Here is a 6,822-nt window from a genome sequence, read left to right on the forward strand (position 1 = left end):
TGCACCCCTTGAAGAAATTAATCTTTCTCCAGTTATAGGCATAACTGGGAAATCAATGATTTCTCACAAATCAACCGAGAATAAAACTGCCCACAAAATCTCTTGCAAGTGCAATGATGCTTCTTATCTGAAATTAATGATATTAAGAACATGAATATACTCAAAATTAATAATGTAATCGATAACTTTGTCAAAAAAAAGAAAAAATAGAATGAAAACCAACATGGTAAACTAGAAACACCCAATACTGGTTGTATGTGTGTTGATCATCTTATAAAGAAGCGTGCAACAGGCACTGTTCATCTTGAAAAAATTATAGAAAAACCTAACCATAATCCAAAAGGTAATAAAGCAAATCATAATCAAAGTTAACATCAGGAAATTATATTCAAAGAATCGAAACCTAATAAAAAAGTAATGTAGCGCAGTTAAACAGAAACCTAACTCTGATTCATTAGGAAATGCGATATATATTCATAACAAAGTAACTTACGATGCCATGATAATTAAAACTTTAGAGTTTCAATTATCTGGAGTTAAATTACGTCTGAATGATAACACCTTTAATATTTACAATATGTATAATCAACCTTCTTGCAACTATGATCTGTAAAATTTACCCAAAGATTTGCCAGATATGCAAGAGGATTTCATATTAACTGGAGACTTCAACGCCCGCAATCCCCTTTGGGACACGAACTGTGTTAGTGTTGATACAAATGGTTCCAAGACAACAAATAATAAATGATCATAACCTCTGTATATTAAACGAGGGAGATATGAACACTTGCTATTCAAAAACTCATGGAACATATTCATCAACAGATGTAACTCTGTTACAACAATATTATTGATAGGTTTGAATGAAGCGTCCTAGATGACCTATATGACAGTGACCATTTCCCTATTTTGATAACCATGTTGGGACATACACCAACTACTCGTATTCAACTTTATAATAGAAATAAAGCTGACTGGGATAAGTTTCAATTTTATACGGGTCAAATGCCTCCCATCCATTATTCACAAGATCAGGATGATAAAAATGATTTCCTCGAAAACTTCATCACAAAAGCAGCTGCCAAATCTATGCCCTGACGGATGCCCGACCAATGAGACACTCGGTTCCTCGGTGGTCAGAGACTTTAACCCAATTAATGAATGAAAAGCATGCAATTACATGAAATTTAGAAACCTTGAAAAAGAAATATAAAAATTTTAGTACTGATCCCCTAATGGTGGGAAATACCATAAACAAATTCGTTGATATAGCCATAGAAATCAGTATTATGAAACAATATCTTAATAAGATATCTGCTAAATTCAGAGACGAACCAATAAAATGGAAAATAAATTTGTGGCAAAAATATGTATCCAGTCTATCAGAAACTACTTCAATGCAACAAGTGTGACAGAAATTTAGAGAAATTAATGGCTCGTATAGCAGACCTGCCAGACATGTATTAATGCATAATGGCTCGCTAATTCATGATACACAGGCAATCTCAAATGTTATTGGACGCAGTATTGAAAACATAAGCAGAATAAATAATTTGGATGCCCACTTTCGATCCATTAAAAGAAAAGATGAAGCAATTCTATTGAATTTTGATACAGTGGAAGATATCTTCTACAATTATTAGATTTACTACAGAGGAAATGAAATTTGCATTATCAAATTGTAGTTCAACAGCCCCTGGTAAAGATAATATAAATTTTGATATGATAAAAAATTTAGCCCCTTTGGCGTAGGCCTATCTATTAGATTTTTATAATCACCTTTGCACACAACATCTATTTCCAAAGGCATGGAAATTACTGGAAAAAATGGTAAATTATAGATTTAACCGGCGTTTACTTAGTGACAACATTTCATCAGCTTCAAAATTTGGCTCTCAAACAGAATGATCCACCTTGGACTCTCTATCACACTTGGAAAATTATATCCGTAGAGGTTTTGAACGAAAGCAAATCACAGTAGCCATATTTTTTGACGTTCAGAAGGCATAAGATACTATTTGGAGGCATTCAATACTAAAATTCTTATATCACAACAGTTTTCGGTCGAGGACACCTTCCTATTTTTATTGGAACTTTTGTTACTGGAAGAACATTCCAAACTCGCATAGACAATATTTATTCAGAATCTTTCAACCTTGACTGTGGTGTACCCCAGGGTAGTGCCTTAAGTGGAACTATTTTTGCATTAGGAGGTCATGGCATAGTTGCTCAAATGCCACAGGAAGTGAAAAGTAGTCTGTATGTGGACGACTTTGCAATATACTACTCGTTAAATAATCTTCGTCACTTATAAAGAAATCTGAATAAAGCTGCTCGTAAAATACAAGTTTGGACTGCTTCTGTTGGTTTCAGACTTTCAGCTGAAAAAAGACCAGCAATAATGTTCTACAAGAATAGCAGATGGAAGCAAAACCAGGATATAAAATTCACATTGGGCGACGCTCAAAACCAATTCCAGGATAAGGTAAAATTTTTGGGAACTCATATTCGATACACACCTCAATTGGAAAGCGCACATATCATACATCAATCTAAATTTAATAATGCTCTCAATCTAATGATGAAGTTGTCTCATACAATACGGGGAGCAAAGAGATCAACTCCACTGATGATCTATAAAGCATTAGTCTTATCTAGAATAGGTTTCGGTAACCCAATATATGGATCAGGATCTAAAGCTACCTTAATGTCTTTAGATCAAATATATACTCGAGGCCTTAGTCTTTGTAGTGGAGCATTTAGATCTTCCCCTAATATCTCAGTCTTATGTGAAAGTGAGGAGCCACCTTGTCCTTACATCGAGACTTTGTGTAAAAATGCGAAGTGCACTGAAGCTCCCATCCACCAATTCTCCAACAAAGAAATTCTTTAATCAAAGCGATGTATATATATACAATCTTAAACCACCATTCCCAATTAGAGCGAATAGGCTATTACAATCAACAAACATCAGAATTAATCTTATTCAACCATCTTTTTTCCTCCTCCTTCGATCATAAAGAAAACAAGAATATGCTCTCAATTTTTTCATTTATCAAAAAGATATAACTATACCTTGGAACATATTCAGAGGAATGGACCCCGCTATACTATATATATATATATATATATATATATATATACTATATATATATATATATATATATATATATATATATATATATATATATATATATATATAATCATATACTGATGGCTCTAAGTCTTCAATGGAGATTGGCTGTGCTGCAGTATCCTCAGACAAAACAAGTCGGCTCTCATTACCTAGTGAAGCATCAGTATTTACTTCTGAACTATCAGCGATTTTATTGACAAATGACACGGTTACGGTTAAAACAATTGAGGATAAGGTGGATCTCAATTTGTTATTTTTCCGATTCCGATTCAAGAAGTGTCATAGAAGCCCTCAAAGGTTACGCGCAGAAATCAACTGTTATTACAAATTAAAGAGCTCCTCAACCAACTCTATCTCGGGGTAAATATTGAAATATGCTGGATTCCGGCCCATGTTGAGTTGTCTGTCATGAGAAAGCAGATGCCGCTGCTAAATAGGCCATACATTTACCAAACCTCGGCATTAAACTTCCTGGACAAGGATTAATATAATATATACTTAAGAAGTTTTATGGTTAAAAAATGGCAGGAAATCTGGAATGATGAATCGGAAAATAATTAATTGAAACAAATTAAAACGAATAATTTCTCCATGGGAATCATCAAATCAAGATAGCAAGGAAACTGATGTAATTTTAACGAGATTTATATTCTGAGTTCTCTGTTTTTAGGATTTAACGTTTTTATGAAATTTAGGTATTATAAATAAAATTCAGATATTTTTGTTCCATTTTTTTTATAGTATATATATATATATATATATATATATATATATATATATATATATATATATATATATATATATATATATATTGTGACGTTTATAGATCGTTCCGTCTACCCAGATATTAATTAAGTCATTTGATTTGGAAAACGGCAGCCATTTCTTCCAAATATCAGCTGATTTTTAGTAAAACGCGGGAAACCCAAAACCCGCCAGCCAGAGATAGGGGGTTCCCCAGTTGAAAAGAAAAGAGTCTTTGTCAGCTTTATGGACGTATCTCAAAAGGGAAGGATGTAGGCAGATTGGTACTTCTTAGACCTATCTCTTAAGTTCTTTTTCCTGTGGCCCCTCTGCTGGCTTTATGCTCTGTTTCCAGGATTTGCCTTGCTCGTGGGGGGTTAAGCTGAATCCCAACACCCAAGCAAACCACCTGCGTTCTGCCTCAGTCGTCTCCAGACATGACCTTCGGATGGATGTCCGACCACCTGCCTTCCATTTAGGCCTATCCACGGCGTACTGGCGCGCCCGAGCCCCCAGGCCCAAGACAAAGCGGCCACATTTTTCTACAAAAGTCCACACTGAACATTGGCATCCAGGTACGTCTTGTGAAACAGCATATTACCAGTCCCTTATCACCTATTATCTATTAGATCCTCGTTTTCCCAATTCAATTTCCGGCCCCAAAAGAAAGGAATCCTTTGTTCACTCTCACTGCCTCATGGCCGCATGCTTCCCTTGTGTGATCGTCCCAGACCAATGAAGTCATTGCATACCTCCGTGAAACATTAAAGGTTCCTTCTCCCAGTGTTAGAGAATTAATCAGCCTTAATCAAAGCAAGAAGTCATGTTTTCTTTGTCTTGGTTTTAATCTGGGATTCTTTTCCAGATTCCATGAGTCACGTGCCCAGTCTCTCTCTGCCCGCAAGTGTTGCATTACCCAAGTTTATGAAACCAGCTTGAATTCATCCAATTACATTTTAGCCAGCTATTATCCATTTGTGAGAGATATATAAGTCCCACCGTGGTGGACGCTGCATTTACCTTTTCTCCAGGCCAGCAAGGGCCTTTTTGTAAATAAATAGCTGTAAAGTAACGAGCTGAGTTTTCTGGCGACCTTTCCCTCTAAAGAAATTATCACTAACTATCAGTTTTACGGTAAGTTAAAGCAATTTCCTCTTGAAATCCCTCAATTATTTCCGTTTACGTATATAGCCTCTCTCAAAGCCGGCTAAATACGTAAAAAATATATATATATATATATATATATATATATATATATATATATATATATATATATATTATATATATTATATAATATATATATAATTTTTTTCCCGAAATTTTTCGGGCCAGCCCTGTGGGAGTCATGGTGAGTTAGAATAATTGACATTAACTATTATCGGTGAAGGTATTACGATCACCACCTTATAAATGTTGATACGCGAACCCCGTCAAGCCTTACATTAAGGTCACCCAATGTCACCTGTCCCCCATCACCTTTAACCCTTAAACGCCGAAGCGGTATTTTAAAAATCGTCTCCCGTATGACGGCGGCGTTCGCGAGTGAGCGCCGAAGCTGAAAAAATGTTTTTTCAAAAAATCACAGTACGCTTAGTTTTAAAGATTAAGAGTTCATTTTTGGCTCCTATTTTTGTAATTGTCTGAAGTTTAGTATGCAACTATCAGAAATGAAAAAGAAAATAATTATCATATATAAATACTGGGATATGACAGCGCGAAAAAAAATTTCATATTTAATTGTATACAAATCGTGCTGTGAGCAAAACGGTTAAAGCTAAAGAGTTAATTTTTTCGTTGTATTGGACACTAAATTGTGATCATTTGGGTATATAATACATTGTAAAACGATCAAGGCAACACAGAGAAAATATTATCACAAAATGATGCATGAATCGTATTGCGCAGACGTAAAAAAAAGCTGTTTTCAAAAATTCACCATAAATCGAAATATTGTGCTAGAGACTTCCCGTTTGTTGCAAAATTAAGGTAATTGATTGAATATTACTAGACTGTAAGTGTTGTAGCTTAAAATTGCAGTTTTCGACCATTTCGGTCGAGCTAAAATTGACCGAAGGACGAATTTTTTTCTATTTATCGTTATTTATATGAAAATATTTCAAAACTGATAAAAGCTACAACCATAGGTTGTTTTTAGATATATTCTACATGAAACTGCGCACATTTTCATATATCAAACTTTATGTAACGGTTAATTTAAAATGGTGCAAACATTACGACAATCGGACGAAAAAATTTATGATTTTTTTCGGAAGAGTTACCGCGTGGATGTAAGGAAAAAGTTTATTTCATAAATTCACCATAAATCAAAATATTGTGCTAGAGACTTCGAATTTGTTGCAAAATAAAGATAAATGATTGAATATTCTATAATGTAATAGTTTTAGCTTACAATTGCGTTTTTCGACCATTTCGGTCGAGTCAAAGTTGACCAAAGGTTGAAATTTTGGCACTTATCGTTATTTATATGAAAATATTTCAAAACTGATAAAAGCTACAACAATGGGTTGTTTTTTGTTGTAGTATTCTACATGAAATTGGGCACAATTTCAGATAATCAACTTTATGTAACGCCTAATTTAAAATGGTGCAAAAATTACGACAATCGGACGAAAAAATTTCTGATTTTTTTCGGAAGAGTTACCGAGCGGACGTAAATTCATAAATTCACCAGAAATCGAAATATTGTGCTAGAGACTTCGAATTTGTTGCAAAATAAAGGTAAAGGATTGAATATTACTAGTGTAAGAGTTTTAGCTTACAATTGCGTTTTTTTACCATTTTGGTCGAGTCAAAGTTGACCGAAGGTTGATATTTTGGCACTTATCGTTATTTTTATGAAAATATTTCACAACTGATAAAAGCTACAACCATGGGTTGTTTTTAGTTGTATTCTACATGAAATTACGCACATTTACATATAT

Source organism: Macrobrachium nipponense, chromosome 7, assembly GCF_015104395.2.
Source record: "Macrobrachium nipponense isolate FS-2020 chromosome 7, ASM1510439v2, whole genome shotgun sequence".
NCBI classification, from domain to species: domain Eukaryota; kingdom Metazoa; phylum Arthropoda; class Malacostraca; order Decapoda; family Palaemonidae; genus Macrobrachium; species Macrobrachium nipponense.